The sequence below is a fragment of the Mustela nivalis genome (assembly GCF_964662115.1).
Source record: "Mustela nivalis genome assembly, chromosome: 20".
Taxonomy (NCBI): domain Eukaryota; kingdom Metazoa; phylum Chordata; class Mammalia; order Carnivora; family Mustelidae; genus Mustela; species Mustela nivalis.
The window spans coordinates 10604236-10623486 of record NC_139039.1 but is presented as its reverse complement, the minus strand read 5'-3'; the positions used below and the strand labels follow the sequence as shown (position 1 = coordinate 10623486).

The 19251-nt window shown below is 42.1% G+C and overlaps 1 protein-coding gene and 1 long non-coding RNA gene across 10 annotated transcripts in view; both read left to right on the top strand.

The window, feature by feature from the left end:
• UNC5D (unc-5 netrin receptor D) overlaps positions 1 to 19251 on the top strand; it is a 562020-nt gene that overhangs the window by 225728 nt on the left and 317041 nt on the right. The gene's annotated exons all lie outside the window — the stretch shown is intronic.
• Positions 834 to 4135, top strand: LOC309855288. The gene is made up of 4 exons (XR_014306715.1): positions 834 to 966; positions 2002 to 2216; positions 3053 to 3113; positions 3770 to 4135. It is a non-coding gene; the product is annotated as an uncharacterized lncRNA (long non-coding RNA).

Below are 19251 nucleotides of genomic sequence, written 5' to 3'. Positions count from 1 at the left end.
AAAACTCTGAATTTTTTTGTTGTGTTACTTCAAGTTCCCCAGTGGACTTTAGAGTAATTAATACCAAAAGAAAAGTAGTAAAAACCTCCAACTGTTGCTTTAACACATTCTGTCATATTACATCTTTCTCTTGTTAGTATATATTCTTGTTCTTCATAGCTAAGACTTAATATTCTGGGATCTGGTAGTGTTTTCATGATGCACTAGACCACAACTACTTTTTTTTTTTTTTTTTTTTAATGTTTTACTTAATGAATTAAACACATACTGGTAGGCACATCTTTTGCCTGATGGCTATTGTAGAATGTGGCGTTTGGTGAGTATTTAAAGATCCATTGAGTTATTAAAAGAGGAAGCTGCCATTACAAGGAGATATATTGATGCTTTATTGTGGATTACTGCCAACCAGTTAATGGCTACATAAATTAAAACAAAACAAAACAAGCAAACACTTCAGTGTTTGCTTTGTGGTTCAGTACCAGACAAGTAAAGCTGTTGAATTTTCTTAGTCCCTGTCTAAGGAATTAAGACAACAAGAATAAAATGAATAAACAAACACAAAACAGAGTCAGTCCCATAAATACAGAGAACATGCTGGTGGCTGCCAGAGGGGAGGGCGATGGGGACATGGGCAGAATGGGTGAGGGGGAGTCAGAGAGGCAGGCTTCCAGTTATGGAATGAGTAAGTCACGGGAATAAAGGGCACAGCATGGGGAATATAGTCAATGACATCGTAATGGTGCTACATGGTGACCGATGATAGCTACACTTGTGGTAAGATTATCATAGCCCAGCATTGTTGAATCACAGTGTTGTACCTCTGAAACCAATGTCTACTACTCTCAAAACACAATCAACTGAAAAGAGACAAAACAGACTTCACGTCCGTAGCGTTGAAATGAAGTTTTCCACTTCCGCTGAAACTAAGGGTTCCATTCCTTGTAGGAGAACAAAAGGAGGCTTGAGGTTTGTATATTCGGACAAGAAGGTCTCCTCAAAAGAGCACTTCCCGAGCCCCATAGGTCAAGAAAAACTTCTGGGGAAGGAGAATGTATACGTCGGTATTTGGGGCCTCCTTAGGGGAATGGTGCCCATACAGGAGTGAGCTTTGGGAGTTTAGAATCTGCATGGAAAAGAGGTAGAGGAGGTTGGGTTCTCCCTAGTTCAGGAGAGCAGCCCACAAAGGGAGGGGATGATGAGTGATAGAGCCAAGAGTGGGTTGGCAGGATGAGTAGGAGGTTGATACGTGGCCTTAAGCTGTGATGAGGGGGTGGAGTGGGAAGAAGTTACAAAAGGGCTATTTGGAAGAACTTTGAGAAAAGTGTGAGGCTTTTAATCTGAATGTGAATTGCCCTGGTAAGGAACCAGATGAACTGTAACCTTGTGTTTTTAATGGGAATTAAGCTACGGTCTGACAAGAATGATAGCACACTTATGGGAAAGGATGTGGGGAATCAAGACCGTTCCAGGAAAATAAAAAAGAAAAAAAAAGGCCAGATGGTCTCGGTTACCATAAAGCCCCTTGGTAAATAAAAGGGGGGGAAGTGATCTGTGCTCAGACACTGTGAACCAAGCAATCTCTTGAAGCACAAAAGAGGAAAAGTGACTTGCTCAGAAGTCTAAGAAGTACTTCGTCGTCCGTATTTTGTTGTCAGGCACAACTGACCAAGTATTAGTAGAGGACCCACGTTTCCTCTCGGACTGGACCTTTCCATGACGCATGACTTGTCCTGGCTTGAAGAATAAGGAGAAACGGTAAAAGATGGAAAATAAAGACTTGGGAATGGAAAGCATTGTATAAAGGTGCAATGTTAGGAGCGGATTTTTCCACAGGGTTCAGTGGCACCGGTGTGAGAGTCACAAAATCACATCCGCGAGGCAAACCAGAGCTGTCCTGCTGGGCTGACCACGCAGTGAACTAGGCAACACAGAATGTGAAAATGATATTTGAGTTGTCGACTATAGAATGTAAGGTTTCTTTAAAAGTGATTGCCCCGACAGGAAGTGACAGAACCTCCCAGAAATGAGTGTGCGGATGACCTCTGTTACGGGGAAGGTGTGAACCTCCGTTGACAATGAGCGAGAACGGAGCGAGGATGTGGTAGCTGGAAACAGGCCTATGGAGTTCATCTGAGGGGCTGGGGAATAAAGAGAAGGCTGACGGAAACAACCAACTAGCAACACTTGGAAACCAGGGAATGTAGTTATTCTGGAAGGTGAGTTTGATGAAGGCATAGATTTTTGTAGGCTGTATTCACTGCTTCATCATCAAACTTCGTGCCTGACATGTGGGAGGCATTCAGTGTTTGTTAAATATTTGGATGATGAGTGTAGTATCCCTCTGACACTTAATTTTTCCCCAACCTTTATGTAGTAATTGGTGTTTTTACTTTGTATTAAAAGATACATCTTAGGGGCACCTGGATGGCTCAGTCAGTTAAGTGTCCAACTTGATTTTGGCTCAGGTCATGATCTCCGTGTCGTGAGATCGAGCCCCTCATGGGGCTCTGCACTGGGCATAGAGCCTGCTTAAGATTCTCGCTCTCCCAGGGTGCCTGCGTGGCTCCGTGGGTTGAGCAGCTGCCTTCAGCTCAGGTCATGATCTATCAGGCTCCCCCGTGGGTCTCCCTGCTCATTGGGGAGTCTGCTCCCTTTCCCGCTCGCCCTGCTTGTATGCTTGCTCTCTCTCTTTCTCAAAATAAATAGAATATTTTAAAACAAAAAGATTCTCTTTTCTTCTGCATCTTCCCCACCGCTCTTAAAAAAAAAAAATGAAAAAGAAAAGATCTTTAAAATTATTTTTTTAGGGGCGCCTGGGTGGCTCAGTGGGTTAAAGCCTCTGTCTTTGGCTCAGGTCATGATCCGAGGGTCCTGGGATCGAGCCGCGCATCAGGCTCTCTGCTCAGCGGGGAGCCTGCTTCCTCCTCTCTCTCTGCCTGCCTCTCTGCCTACTTGTGATCTCTGTCTGTCAAATAAATAAATAAAATCTTTAAGAAAAAAAATATATATATATATTTAAATTTTTAAAAATTAACATATAATGTGTTTTTAGCTCCAGGGGTACAGGTCTGTGAATCATCAGGCTTTGGACATTGGGGAGGATATGTTCTATGGTGAATCTCAAAAGTATTTTTTAAGTTGAAAGCATTCCCTTATAAGCTCAAGAGCCCTCTAAAGCTTTAAGAATGAGGTGAAGGGCCTCTCTTTTTCTTAAATCAGAAAGGGCCACAAGGGATGCCGAATGGTAGAAGGTACCAACTATCAGGATGGAACCTAGACTTCATTTGCTGGGGGGAATGAATCACAAACTTGCCCTATGTCTGAGCACAGCTGACAATGTATCAGGTCTGTTTGCTGGGCGTGTATGTGTGTATACTTCCACCATAAGAAGTTTACATTCAGAGGCAATGTAAACTTTGTTACATTGAAGTTCCTCAGAAGTAATACCACTGGTGATTCTTGTTCTTCACCCCTTTCCTGATAATTTGCCACAGTTTACTCTTGACCTTGTCTAGTTTCTGATCCTTTAGTGTATTCAAAAACAAAAGAAGAATTTCCTGTTTGATACTGTTTAGTGACTTTTTTTTAAATGGTTTTCGATGTACTCAAACGCCTCATTAAAACACTGGAAGAGAAGGTTTCCTAGCATTCAAACGCAGGAAAACCACTTAGGAGAAGTGGACTATGGGAATATGGGGAAAAGGATCCTTCCAGATAAGACGTATATGCTAATGTTCTATGTCGATAATAATTATTGCTGTCATTGTAGATCGCGTACACTCAATATTTCATGAGCTTCCTTATTTTTACTGGTCTCTTGAGACTGAAGTGAAGCCATCGAGCACGTTCTGGCCACTGAACAGAAGTGTGAGGAGTTACTTCTAGATGGAGGTAGTTAAAAGCCAGCGAGATGCCTCGTCTCTCCCTTCCCTGCCTCGGCAACCTTGAGATGGTGGCATTACAAGATGGCAGTGTTACGGGTCCCAGAGTCCTGGATGGAGGTGGTCCCCCACTGACCTGCTTTGGATTTTATGTGAGCAACGAATATCCGTTTCCTGTATCAGGCCACAGAGTTCTCATTGCTGGTTGTACCAGTTAAGCTAAATTATCCTGCCTAATAAAGTTTTACATAAGGTTTTAGTGAACTGAACCACTTTATAGTGGTGGAAAGGAGGCTCACCGAGGAGTGAATCATAAAGCTCTTCTTGTGTGGGTGGGGTTGACAATCTGAGCCTCAGTAGGTGAGATCCTTCATTATGTAAATCACTTAAATGCAGGGGATTGAACTGTGAGGAAGAAACAGGAACTGAGTTCATTGTCCTCCCCAAGGGGTCTGGGAAGCTTAATCTGGGCTTTAACTTTTGGGGGATTAGAAAAAAATATTTCATGAGTAAATTGAAGGGTTGTTTGCTTGATTGGTTTTGCTTTGGTTTTACTTGTGTTTTTTTTTTTTTAAACTTCAACAAAGATCTTAGACAAGGAGGAGTTAAACTTGGAAATCTTTAGTGAGATCAGTGACAGTGGAAGTGAAAGCACCCCAGTGAGACAGGCAAAGAAGGCTGCTGCATGTCTCTTTATCTGGTCTGCCTTTTTTTGCTGGACTTGCCTACACAGCTGTTGGACCGTACAGGTGATTTAAAAGCAGCTACCACAACCACCCAGAAACTGGCCACCTCTTCCCTGTGTTGGCTCTGACCCAGGACTTAAACTTTGAGCAAGGTATTCTTCTGTACTTGGTCTGTTGGACCTTTAGCCTTCTTCTTCTTTTTCTTCTTCTTTTTCTTCTTCTCTCCACACCCAGCATGGAGCCAGCATGGGGCTTGAACTCATGACCCTGATACCAAGATCTGAATTGAGATTAAGAGTTGGCTGCCCAAGCAGCTGAGCCACACAGGCACCCTGAACTTTCAGCCTTTAAAAGTGCTGCGGGCTGATCTTGTGCCTCTAGCTTTGAGTAGCCCTTTCCAAGGAGTTCCCAAGGGACCCAACCTACCATAATCCAGGCCTGACTCCTGGGGAACAGGTGTGTGGGAGATTGGGGGAGGGAGGCAAAGTTGGCACCTTCTTTGAGAACTGTCCCCCAAACCTTATGTTTTGTATCTTGTTTCAACACGAAGGTGGGGGCAAATTGGTCTGCATCCTAATTTGAGTTTTTTAAAAAACTGTGGCACAGTTTCATGCCTTTGACACTCGATAGCCATAATGACCCTCTGCCGTTTTGGTTCTGAGCATGTGTGGGGAGGTGACCTTCCATGCTGAACTTGGAGAGGAATCATTTCTTCATACTGTTGGGCACCTGTTGGGCACCAGCTGGCAGGTCTAGCATCCACACTGTCCAGTGTCTATAGAGTGCCCCCTGGGTGCTTGACCCTAAATAAGTGGTTCAGTAACTAGATGAATGAACTCTTGGAGGGCAGTGTTTTGCCCTCACTGACTTTCCATCATTGGGTACTGCTTGCACACAGACCTCGATGAATGTCTCTTACACTGGATTTAAGGTAGGGGTGCTGTATGAGAGCTGGAATAATTCTTTCTGGCTCAGGTCTGCTTGCCTTGTCAACTCTTGATATTGGGTTAGGACCAATGTCCCAGGGATCACTTTTTAACAAGCCTACAAACGACTCTGCTGCAAACACCTGTCGGGCCATGGAAGCATGCTAGCATGCTAGCGACCCTTGCAAGCATGCTAGAAGAGCAACACAGCAGCCTTGAGGAATGGGTGCCTGGGGTCTAGGCCTGGTAACATTTCGCCTGTCTGGGTATTGGGTTATTCATGGAGCTCTAAAGCTATGCTATGAAATGCTTATAAAGCTTTCTCCCAGCTCTACAGTTTTTGAATTCTTTCATTCATATCTGTATTTTCCCAGGAGTGTAGTTTGGGCGTCGTGCATGAAGGCTGATAAGAGAAAGGGGCATCTTTTGTGACCGAGAACATGGACACTCTGTGGCTTTCACTTGGCCCTTGCCATATGGGCTCAGAGCAGTAAGCGTCTGTCTTCAACCCCACCACTGACAAAGAGCTTCCTGAAGTTTATTTCCAAGCCGGTTTCCCTTCTCTGGTATCTCCCACTCTGCCTTCTGCAAGGCTATTTGTCCTTGGTTAGCCTCAAGTGGGTTTCAGACCTCTCCTGAAAATAAGACCGCCTCCTTCTACAGGCATTCTTTCCTGTTTATTTTTCTCCTCCAAACTCATGCATAATCATTGATTTTTCCAGCCTATCTATCCTTTTAGTTCCTTCAAGCTTCACAGCCCAGGGTCAGGATGTTGAGTTGTGAGGCTTTGATCACCCATTCTGGCATTAAGACTGCTTTCCATTCTGTTCTCCTACTCTCGCTCCTGGAATCAGGCCCCTCTCTCCAATGTCTGCATCCCAGTCCTTCTGTGATCATTAGAGCCGGGCATGCACTGGAATGTGTAGCAACTTCTATTGCATTTACCAGGCAGCCGGCCAGCCCCCTTGTGGGCCCTTCTGGTTTATCTGATGCGCTGCACTTGAAAAGCCCCTCCGTCTCATCTTCTAAGGTAATTTTCTTTGTACTTTAAAAGACATTTGCTTGCTTTTAGGATTCATTTCACTTAATTTTGAAGTTATTCCAGGGTTTAATTTTAATGCATTGAAAACTTAGACTATAGTCTTTTTCTCTCTTTGATTAGTTTAAGAATTTCCTTTTCATTTTTTTATAATAACTCTTCCTAGTGTACATGTTGAACACACAAGCCTGAGACTTATGGTGGCATTTTATCTTCTCTTTCCCTTCCTTTTTTTCTTTTGTTCTTTCTCATCCATTACATATCGTTTGGGTATTTACCTGCATGATTTCAAAGTCTGTATCACATCATTGAAAATCAGCTTCTTTTCTCTTGCAGATGATTTTTATGATGCTCATTGTTGAGAGACGCCACTACTAATGATGTTGGGTTTTTGTGCCAGAAAAAAAAAAAAAATTCTTGAATTTGTGTGTATGGAGAAAATTTGAACGGACCTGGGCACAAACTGTTCTGACATCCAATCAAAGACAATCCTGTATGGCTATTAAGCAACACGGAAAGAAAAACAATAGTAAAAACCAAAGGCTAGCTACATCGGGAGTCTCATGGACCAGAAACATAATATTGCATTGTTATTCTGCATGTTCTAGCAAACACTCATTAATCAACACTCAGTGATTGCATCTGGATACACAGTGCAACTTAGAAAAATTACAGAATCCTACCGTGTCTTGAATACATGCTAGTGATCACACGGACAAAAGTAATTAATGACTTCTGTTGAGTTTCTACTTACGTTTTTATTAACCAAAATCAGTGGCTTAAGTTGGAAGGTACTCTTCGAACATAGGCGCACAAAAGTAAATATTCACAGAGAATTTTGAACTCGATCCCAGAGGCCTGTTATCACTAATAGAAGGCCTTCTATTTATCAGTGGATTATTTCATTTTAAGAAGTGGTAGGCAGATTTATAAATCTTGCACCTAGCCATGGTCCTTTCCGTCGCCCTTAGATATTATTGACGCCTTAAGCCAATATTTAAAATCTATCGTGACATAAGAGAATAATCCAAAATAATCAATACAGGTGGATGTGCTACTTCAAAAGTTGTTTGAATTTTTATTTAGCTTATTTCAAAATGTGACAAACCTATGTGAGCCCCCTCGAGAAAAACACCACCGTGACCTCAGTTTAAAATATTACCACACTAACTTTCTTCTTTTAAATTGGTGACAAAAACGCATTGGAGGGGCGCCTGGGTGGCTCAGTGGGTTAAGCCTCTGCCTTCGGCTCAGGTCATGATCCCAGTGGCCTGGGATCGAGTCCCACATTGGGTTCTCCGCTCAGCAGGGAGCCTGCTTCTCCTCATCTCTCTCTCTCTCTGTCTGTCTCTCTGACCATTTGTGATCTCTCTCTCTGTCAAATAAATAAATAAAATCTTAAAAAAAAACAAAAAAAAAAAAAACGCATTGGATACCAGCAGTCCATAGTTGGAAGCACACTCATAAAAGCTCTTGTTCCTTCAGTAGCTCTTGTGGAAGTGACTTGTCGTCATCAAGTTGTAACTTATACTCTAATATTATGATAAAAACCTATATGCAAACTTGTATTTCAGTATCTTTTCTTACTAAGATTTGTATTTCAAAATCCTGTGTTCTACCAACCCTCTTGCTTGGTACTAAAAAGTTACTTGTTCATAATAGAATCAGATTTCAAGCCGAAGACCATGCTTTAACCTATAGGCATCTATCCCTCTCTAGTGGAGAAATCCACACTGAGTTCTGATCCTTAATTTTGGTTTTATTTTAAATGTTTTTGAATATTAGATCTGAAGCTGACAGTATTGAAATGTGTTAATAACATTAAACATTCTATGCTTTTTGATCAAGTGTGAGGTATCCGAGGAAGCGAGAAGTCGAGTACAACATTCTTTAACCTGCTTTTAATTAGATCATTTGGGATTTAAGGCTCGATTTGGTTGAATTACATTGCAGCTCCTCACTTTTAGCTATTGGGTTTATTTAAATTACATTTCAAACTAGTCATTATAGAAAAGGGTTTTAGGAAATATTCTGTGTGAAATAAAGGACAACTCTTTGGAGAGCATGATGGTGCCTTTGTAGACTGAGAGACTTTGGGAAATTTCGTTGGTCTTTGGAGCTCAGAAACAGGAAGGTGGTTTATACCATCATCTTCTGTCCTGGAATGCTTCATTTTTTGTGTGTCACCATCCTGTTTGCTTTGAGAGGCTTCGAAGAGCATTCGCCTTGCCTTTCGATGGTGTGGACACACAGAGAACCAGTGAATCTGTATTGCCTCAAACTTGGGGGAGGAAGTCACCCACCTAGAATTTCTAATTATTTGTTAGCCTTTGAGAGGCTTTGATTCTTTGATTTTTTTTTTTTTTTTTTTTTTTTTTTTTTTTACTGGAGATGAAAGACAAAGGGATTAAAATCAGTAATTGCTGTGCTGAGTATCTAATTTCTGGGGCAAAGTGTCCATCCTATGACTATGGAACCCTCCATTAATAATATATGCATAGGGTACCTGGGGGGCTCAGTGGGTTAAGCCTCTGCCTTCAGCTCAGGTCATGATCTCAGGGTTCTAGGATCGAGCCCTGCATCAGGCTCTCTGCTCAGCAGGGAGCCTGCTTCTCCCCACTCTCTCTCTGCCTGTCTCTCTGCCTACTTGTGTTCTCTATCAAATAAATAAATAAAATATTTTAAAAAATTAAAAAAAATGATATATGCATTAAAATTGGGGAATTCAGGGCACCTGGGTGGCTCAGTGGGTTAAAGCCTCTGCCTTCGGCTCAGGTCATGATCCCAGGATCCTGGGATCGAGTCCTGCATCGGGCTCTCAGCTCAGCAGGGAGCCTGCTTCCTCCTCTCTCTCTCATTCTGACTCTGCCTACTTGTGATCTCTGTCAGATAAATAAATAAAATCTTAAAAAAAAAAATGGGGGGAATCCATCACTTTGTCCTTTGGAATGCCCTGCTGACCTATCTCTACCATGTGGTTCTAATGGTGATCCCATGACAAAGTATGACCTCTTTAAGTTAGCAATGAAATGTTAAAGTCCTATTCAAGATCACTTTAAATATTATTTATTTATTTGCTTATTTGACAGAGAGCGAGAGAGAGATCACAAGTAGGCAGAGAGGCAGGCAGAAAGAGAGAGAGAGGGAAGCAGGCTCCCTGCTGAGCAGAGAGCCCAATGCTGGGCTCGATCTCAGGACTCTGGGATCATGACCTAAGCTGAAGTTAGAGGCTTCAGATAAATAAAGAAGCATAAATCTGTAATGAATCAAGGGAGCAAAGAAAACATACTCAGGGGCTTTAAATATTAAGGAAAAAGTAACAAAGTTTCTATAGGCTTCTTGGGCCTGAATTTCCTATTTCTGACAATAAGGATGTCTTTACCTCCTGGTTCAGGGAAGGTACTCTTGACGTGGGAGATTTATTTCCTGCTTTCTGGAGATAAAGGTATGTTAGAGTATTCTTCCTGCACTGGCTGTTTCTAAAGTACCTTTAATTACAATATAAATAAGAGCATTCTAGGCAGAAGGAAAAGCCCAAGTGAACCCTCTACAGTGGGAGAAGCCTGTGAGGTTGTAGGAGAATGTGTATTTGACGGGGGAAATAAATGGGAATAAGGAATCATTTGAAGGGTTTGGTCAAGGCATGAGATGATGTGACTTACCCTTTTCAAGCCATGACTCAGTCTTCCGTCAGATTTTTAGAGCCTAAGGGAAAGTAGTAGGATTAGTTGTGAGGCTAGTACAACTACTTGTCTAAGCATGCTATTCTATTAGCTTCAGTCATTCTAGTAGCAGTGGGTATGGTAAGAAACAGGTCTGATTAGGATATGTCTTGAAGGGAGAGCCAGCAAGATTTCCAGATAAGCTGGACTTGGGATGTGACCAAAAGCTATCAGCAATAATAACTCTGATCCTCTTGGTCTGGCTACCTTAAGATTAAAGTTGTCCTTCACTAAGACTGAGGAGAATTTGGTGAGAATGGGTGGGAGGTAGGGTTTTCAGTTTTGGATGTGTGTAGTTTAAGATGACAATTAAGGCTCCGAGGTGGAGAGATGCCAAGTCAAGATGTGAAATTGCATCTAAACACCTGTAATTCGTGAACTAAGTGGGAAACTGAGAAGGTAATAGATTCTTGCAAAGGGTCTCTGTGGCCCACACTTAGTTGACTCTGTGGATAAAATAATCATTGGTCGAGCCAACGGACTTTATTTGCTTTTTAACATGTGAAGCTGTGCACACACTTTATCAAGCAAACATACCCTACCAGAAGAAACACTTGACCTTTAACATTAAATGAAGTGCTCACAGCCCATCTGATGGGCAGAGGATTAGAGCACAGAAGGCAGAAAGGTGATAGCATTCCTGTTATCAGCACAGAGGCAGAGTGTGTTTGTTCTCAACAGGGCAATTAGTAAATGGATAACACAATAAAAACTTAAAACCAGACCCCATCGTATACAATAGATTTGCATTGGCTCTCTAGCCCCCACTTAATTAGACCCTGATGACACACTGGTTTTTCTGTGTCGTGCAGTATTAAACTCTAGAATAAGTAAGAGCAGATATTTTTCCTGAGCATATATTCTTGTCACCCTCTGGGTTCAGGTGTAAGCATTAGTTTGAAAAGTCTAATATTGAAAGAGGGTTAAAACAACTGATGATTAAAACTGAAATGGCTCACAGTCTCCATCTCCTCAAGTCAGTGGCTTCAAATAATAAATAAATAAATAAATAAATAAATAAAATTAAAAAAAAAAATTAACTTTCTAATTATGGCCCATAAGCCTAGGTATTAATTGGATGTTATTCTGACATGGATAGAATTTTGTATTTTTAATTTTCATTTAACTTTGTAATATGCTAGAATCTTTGTTCACTGGGTTTTGTTTTTTCGGTTTGGTTGGGTTTTAGATACCTCATTCCAACACTCTCTAATTTCCTAGACAACTAGTATGAACAGCCTGATGAGACCTCTGCGCCTTTATGTAGGTGTTTTTGGTGTTTGGTATATTTTAAAGAGCATGTCAAAAGGATTTTCTGAAAAACTGGATTGGAAGTGTGATAGAAATACACTGAATGTGGTCCTTTTAGGATCCTACTACACATATTTATCTGTAAGTAATTTGAATGGTGAGTATCTTGCCTGATCTGTAGATATAGGTGTAATCATTGTTTTTAATATCCAAACAATAGTTCATTTTATCAATTTGTCATATTTTTTAGTTCCTCTATAGATGGACAGTCAAGATAGTTTTACTTTTTTGGTACCAACTACAGTGCTCATGAAACATGTTATGCAGTGTGTGGGCACAGAGTAAGCACACAATAAATTCTAGCTGCTATTATTGACACTTTTGATGTACATAAGTGCTAGAGCCCTGTAATCTAACATGGTTACTAGAACTTTCCTCTTCCCCCTTGCCCATACTCGCTCCTATCTTTTTCTTCTTTTCCTCCTCCAGTAGCAGCTATAATGCTTCTGAGTCTTAAGCTCTCCCTTGGATCTGAGATCAATGACCTTCTGATACATTTTTCCATATATTTATAGTATGTCCCTCTAAACTTCTGGTTTGAAAATCAAACGTGGAGGGGCGCCTGGATAGCTTAGTGGGTTAAAGCCGCTGCCTTCAGCTCAGGTCATGATCCCAGGGTCCTGGGATTGAGTCCCGCATCGGGCTCTCTGCTCAGCAGGGAGCCTGCCTCCTCCTCTCTCTCTGCCTACCTCTCCGCCTACTTGTGATTTCTTTCTGTCAAATAAATAAATAGAATCTTTAAAAAAAAAATGAAAATCAAATGTGGGGAAAAAAAAAACAAACGTGAGTTGTTCCTCCAAAGCTAATTCTCCCCCACATTCAAAAAGAGTTGTATCAATGTTACAGATATCCCTTTACCCATCTGTATCTTGACATTATCATCCTGTGCCTTTGTAAGGCCTTCACCTCCATATCCAGTTAATCACAAGAATATGTGGATTGGATTGTTCCCATATCCCTCAAATACCTTTTTCCTATTTATTATCCTTACTTTTATCATCCTAATTAAATATTTATGACTTCAAACCTAAGCACATACTTTTGTCTGTATCCTGTCAAATATTTTACCATACACTAGATTAAAATGTTAGGACATACTTTATAAACATCACTTTCTATCTACAAGAAGCCAAAAGGTATATTTAAATCTACACAATGCAAGTCCCTGAATCATAACTTTTCAGAGGAAGGGACATTACCTAGGTCAAAGCATCTCCTCTGTAGAATTCCAGATGGCTGTGGTCATTAAGGGGTGGTTTAGATACATCTAATAGTGGGATCTACCCTTCTTCCCAAGGGAGAGGCTTCATTTTTATTTATTTTAGATCGTGAGCGTGTTCTTCCTGAGCTTGAGTTAAATGCCTTTCATTGCTTTACACACATTTTTCTTAATTTTGCCTTTTGAAATTCCACAATAAGTCTAATTTCTCTGAAATATAGTTTTCAGCTCCACAAAGAATACTACTATACCTCCATTCCATTCCTGCATGCCATTTCTGACTTTTATGTTGCTAAAATAACAGACTTTCTAGGTTCCTTTGCCATCTCGGTCCGTCCATTCCAAATACAGTAAAAATCTTCTTAAAATATGGACCTTCGAATTGAAAACAGTTGTCTAAATGAGAAAGAATTCATTAATTTATCAGTATTTGTTTAAACACTATTCAAAAGTAAAATGCAATTGAGTAAATTTTAAAGATCTTACTTTAAAATTACTGTCTTTGCTCAAAGATTCATCAGTCAGGTAGCATCCAGTTTGGCCGATAGAAAGGGGCTCTGAGGAGCTATACAAAGTGAAAGGTGTTAGGCAGAAAGAAGAGAGAATAAGGAAATGATCCTGAACCCCCCCCCCCAAAAAAAACCCAGTTATTTCAAGGTCACTTTAGGGGATAGGAGAGGCCTATCACTTGGGTCTCCCTAACTAGAGCTTTCTTGTTTGACTGATTTAAGATGTTATTTCTGGGAGAACCAAAACTAATTCTCAGATTGGTTTCATGGGGCTTAGCATAGTGATTTCATTTTAGGCCCTATTGTATTTAACAATACTTACTTTGTGCAGACTCGGTGTGCTAGGTAAATAGGAAAACAGACACAAATACTAACCTCAGGAAACTTAGGAGAGACCACAAAGATAAAACATGAAATCTAAAAACGAATGTTATCTCTCAAGTAATGCAATTGTCATTGAAAAGATCTTTCCAGTCTTTTGTGCTGCTGTTCAGTCTGCAGTGAGATAGGAGAGAGAGAAGGTTCATCAAGAGTTATAGGTCTTGGGGCGCCTGGGTGGCTCAGTGGTTAAAGCCTCTGCTTTCGGCTCAGGTCATGGTCCAAGGGATCCCTGGGATCAAGCCCCGCATCGGGCTCTCTGCTCAGCAGGAGGCCTGCTTCTCTTCCTCTCTCTCTCTCTGCCTGCCTCTGCCTACTTGTGATCTCTGTCTGTCAAATAAATAAATAAAATCTTAAAAAAAAAAAAAAAAAGAGTTGTAGGTCTTGGTGGGCCAGCCTCCAGATCTTTGATCCATGCACTGACAGCACAAGGTGATACGTATCTTCTGTGATTGTGAACTACGTAGGTTCAAAAAGATTCCCCCTTCCTAAGTTCAGAATGACCTCTTACTACCAACTACAAGAGCTATTTACTGACAGTGGTGAAGGGGAACTGAATTTGTTACCCCAAACTATGCCCTTTTGGGGCACAAGATGGCTTCAGGCTCTTTATAAGAAACCACAGACAGCTCTGAGAACGGAAAAGTTACTTTTTTGTAAGAGACGTTTGTATTTATAAGGGAAACCTCCGTTTGTAAGGGTGTCACCTTTTCTGTACCAGGAAGAGCAGGGGGACTGTAAGTCTCTAGAAACTTCTGTGGAGAAGACAGTGGTGTAAGTCTGCATCTTACTCTTGTTTACTGTGCTTTTCCTGGTAACCTCCCATAACTCTCTTCCCTACCCCCAACATCTTTTTTTTCCTTAGCTGGAGTAACCGTTTAAGGTGGTAGCTTGGGCCATTTTGGAGAGTCCCTCAGTTTTCCTGGATGTCTCCCAGGTGTGTAGGAGGTGTACATGTCATTAAAATGTTTGTTGTTTCTTCCGTTGGTCTGTTTATTTCAAGTGTGTCTTAGCCAAGAACTTGTTAAGGTAGAGGGAGAATTATTTTTCTTCCCCCACAGTGGCCAAGTTAGAGGAACTTGTGTATCTGCTAAATTTACTGGCTGTAATGGTTCAAGATACATAATCTGTATCCATCCCCAGTCACCTGTGTGTGTGTGTGTGTGTGTGTGTGTCTGTGTGTGTGTGGGGGGGGGGTTGGTCACATTCTCTAGCTCATATACTGCCCCCAGACTAATCTTCCTGAAGCACAGATTAGGTTGGTCATGCGTAAGGGTGACTTTTGTTGAGTTAAGTTTGGCTTGAAAGGTAGAAACTTACCGAAGAACTAGAGCACTTTTGTTTCCCCTTTGATAGCAATATGGTTCTTCCTCTAATGCTGAATTCCCTAACAGAGTGACTCAAGAATTTCTATTTCTGTTATTGTCTTAGCGGTGTTTAGGCACAGAGAAAACAAAGGGTTTTTCTTTATGCACCCCAGCCGCCTTGGGTCCTGGGAGGTATTGATTAAAAAACACCACTCATAGGAGCAGTGGTTGAATTAATACATTAGTGTAGGATGAGGCATGAGAACAGATAAAAACGTTTTAATTATTTTCTTCTTTAGGCAGTCACTTAGACTGCTTTCTGATATCTGAGGCTCAGAGTGTAGTGAACACAGGGCTGCTGGGAGTACGGATCCCATGCAGGATGTTTGCGCTGCATCCAGATGTAGGGAGATGGGGAGGGACTTGTGAACTGGCCAATCGATCAGCCGTCTCCAGAGACCTGGCTTTGGATCACAATATAATCATATCTAGATAATGGCCCTTAAGGGAAAGCTGAGTTCCTTTATCTCTGCCTATAATAAATTAAGCATATTTATATTTAATCACCAAGACCTCAGTGTCAAGCTCTTTGTCAAAAGCCTGATAGTGGGGAAAGGAAAGGGAAAAAAATACCCTTGCGACCCCACAGAACTTTTCTCCTGTTTTCTTTTTTTTTTTTTTTAAAGATTTTATTTATTTATTTATTTGACAGAGAGAAATCACAAGTAGATGGAGAGGCAGGCAGAGAGAGAGAGAGAGAGAGGGAAGCAGGCTCCCCGCTGAGCAGAGAGCCCGATGCGGGACTCGATCCCAGGACCCTGAGATCATGACCTGAGCCGAAGGCAGCGGCTTAACCCACTGAGCCACCCAGGCGCCCTTCTCCTGTTTTCTTATAAACCTTCTCAAAGAACCAAAGCCCAGGGAGGCTTCTGTTCATTGTTTGGGCTTCCCCTGGGGCTGGCCAGCTACTCTTCAAGCCAGAATATCCAGTTAATCCTCATTTTCTCTTTTCCTCGCTCTACCTTGATCTGTCATCAGAGAATTTTATCACTTCCACTTGAAATCCTGTTTCTACTCCCTTCACTTTCTCCATCCGCTCTCCCCATGTCTTGTGTCAGGCACCATTCCATCCTTCCTGTCACTGGACCGGCCTCCTGACTGGTCTCCCTACACACACGTTGGGCCCATTGAGGGTCATTCTTCACCTGGAAGAATGATCTTAGGAGTAACTTGGATAGCACCCCTCCTCTGCTCAGACCCCTGTGGTGACTTCCCACTGACCTTTTAGTGAAATGCATACCACATCCTTCAGGGGTCTTCAGGGGCTCCCATCATGCTCCAGGGCTCTCCTGGAGTCCTCCTTCCTTCCGCACTCTAGTTTCTCAGCACTGCCGCACCCTGCTCTCTGTCCTGCCTCAGGACGCGAGCCTCCTCTTCTCTGCTTGGAATATCCTTCCCTGCTGTGCATACCAATCTCCCCTCACACTATCTTGGGGTCTCAGGTGAAAGGCCACCATTTCAGAGAGGTGACCCTGACCAGCCTATTTAAAATATCCCTCCCAGTGTTCTTTTCCTTGTTGGCGTCTTTCTTGTTTGTTTCCTTCAAGCCATATATCAAAAGTAATTTTTTTTTTCCATCTACTTTTGTTTTGGTCTTTCTCCCATGATAGAATATACATTTCACGAGATCAGAGACCATGCCAATCTTGTTCATTGTTGTTTTCCCAAGCATCGAGGCTAGTGCCTGAGCACAGTTAATGCTCAATAAATAAATACATATTTATTGGTGGTCAGTACCACTGAAGTAGTCTCTTTTCCTCCTTATCTATGGGCTAGAGCAAGAGGAAAGACTGAATTTAATGGTATACCCCATGAGAAACTAGGGCGCTTTTGTTTTCTGCCTCAGTATCCATAGTGCAATCCTAGTACTTTTTTTTTTTCTTTTTTAAAGATTTTATTTATTTGGGTGGGGGAGAGGAGGAGTGGGGAAAGGGTAGAGGCAGAGGGAAAAACGGGCTCCCCACTAAGCAGAGAGCCCAATGCAGGGCTTGATCCCAGGACCCCAGGATCATGATCTTAGCCAAAGTCCGATGCCTAAATGACTTCGTCACCCAGGTGCCCCACAATTCTAGGATGTTCTTACTCAGATGCCATAGGCCTGCTCTATGGACTGGTGGTGCCAGTATGACATGATTTGGGCCAAGATCATCCCAGCATTCTTAAAGTCTTTCCTTGACTTAATTGACATGGACTCCAGCATTCCAAGAACCAAAATGTTTCCAGCAGATACTATGTGTGTTCTACTATGCCAAGGGCTCTGTTGTGCTTCCCACCACCCCTTTGTGGATAGTATTATCACCAGCTTCAGTGGAGAAGCTCAGGCTGATGGAAGTGGGACGGTGTGCCCAGCGCCCCTGTGGCTAGTGGATCCTGGATTGTAATGGTGGGCTCTGACTCCAGTTCTCAGTATCTTAACTCTAATACATAGGTTTGCCATAAATAATCTCCCCTCTAAAATGTTCTATTTTTTACTGATGTCGTGGTGGTAACATTCTACATCACCACACAGTATTTCCCATGATTTCATTGGGTCCCTCTCCTCTATGACAGAAATCCAGAAATTCAAAAAAGACCAAGCCTGACAGGCAAAATGCACAGAAAAGAAGGGTAGGTAGTGATGCAAATACTGAAAGTTTCATACCAGCTACTTTACTCTTGGCAACAACAATGGCTCCTACATCCTTAGAGCTGAGCCAATATTTGTTTCCCAAATAGCTTCAAAATAACTTTACTGAGAGATGGACAAGATGATTGGTATATATTTTCCTTATATTTGTCACTAGTTTCAGAATTTACAGTGAGAAATAAGAAGAAATCCTCTGGTTCATGATGTTTTCATGTGGTGCGTGTTCACACACTGACTTTATATGGGGAGTATTTCCTTTAATCTCTATACAATAAGGTAGTGACTGTTATAACATTATAGGGTGGTAGAGTCCAATTTATGGGAAGCTTTAGGCAATTTAACTTTATTTATTTACTTACTTACTTATTATGGAGGGAGGCTTCATGCCCATTTTGGAGCCCAACACGGGATTTGAGATCAAGACCTGAGCTTAGATCAAGGGTCAAGGGTCAGACACTTAAACCACAGAACCACTCCAGAGTCCCTAGGCAATTTTATATTCCAGACTTTATATTAATATCCGCTATGTTAACCCTCTTGCTTTGTGGTGCTACCCGCCGCCCCCCATACTGCTGATCTCCTGAGTAACACGGCAGTAGGACCAGTTAAACTATCAAAGGTGTCAAAGACAGATGGACTTTGCTTGTCAGTCCTGGTTCCTGCTTTTCCTAGCGGCGGAACCCTGAGCACAGTTTTTACGTTGCTGTGGCCGAGGTTCCTGCTGTATCCAGTGGAGACGATCCGAACCTGAGAGTTCTTCCAAGAATTAAATGAAGTAACATCTGTAAAACCATGGTGGACACAGGGGAGGTGATCAAACGGACGCGCCTCACCACAGTCTCCAGCATGGGCCATGTTGTCTCCGGTCTGAGTTGCACTTGGCCTTCCCTCTCTCCGGCTCCTTCAGGCTGCGCATGTCACTCATGCCTTTCATGCTTGGGGATCGCATGGGGACGGGCTCCCTATTTCTCAATGCTTTAAATGTCATCCTGCTGCTTTTCCTAGGCAGTAATTTACCTTTGACAGTGATGGATTATTATTCAGCTATGAGTCATAGTGGGATTTCCATATAAGGACAGAGTGGCCTATCAATGAGGAGTGCTGCTGTTTTAAATATGGGAAATATTTTCAGTAATTTCCTAATTAGCATGAGTAGATATAAAAGCCGTTGGCTGAGCTCTGTGAGGAGCACGTTCTAACTCCTGTAACGCATATATGTGGTTAAATTCCCTCTGGAGTGGGGGTTCATTCAGCACACGCAGTCTAATGGGATCTGTCCCGTAAACATGTGACTTAGTGCCCCAGTTGAGGATGGTGAGCTAGAGGAGTTTAGATGCCGACTGAGGGGGTTGCCCAGGGAGACATTAGAGATCTTTGTCTGAGCTTCTCTTTCGGATAAGTGTGATAATGGTCTTTGACCCTTCCCATTCCATGGGAGACTTACAAGGATCGGAATCTGAAAAAAATCCAAACTTGGTTTTGTTTAAATCATCACTGACTGGCTTGCTGCATGAGGTCAAAGCCAGTTAAAGTCCGAATGTCTATGATTTGTCCTGAGGGGATCAGGTAAGGAAAGCCGATTAAATA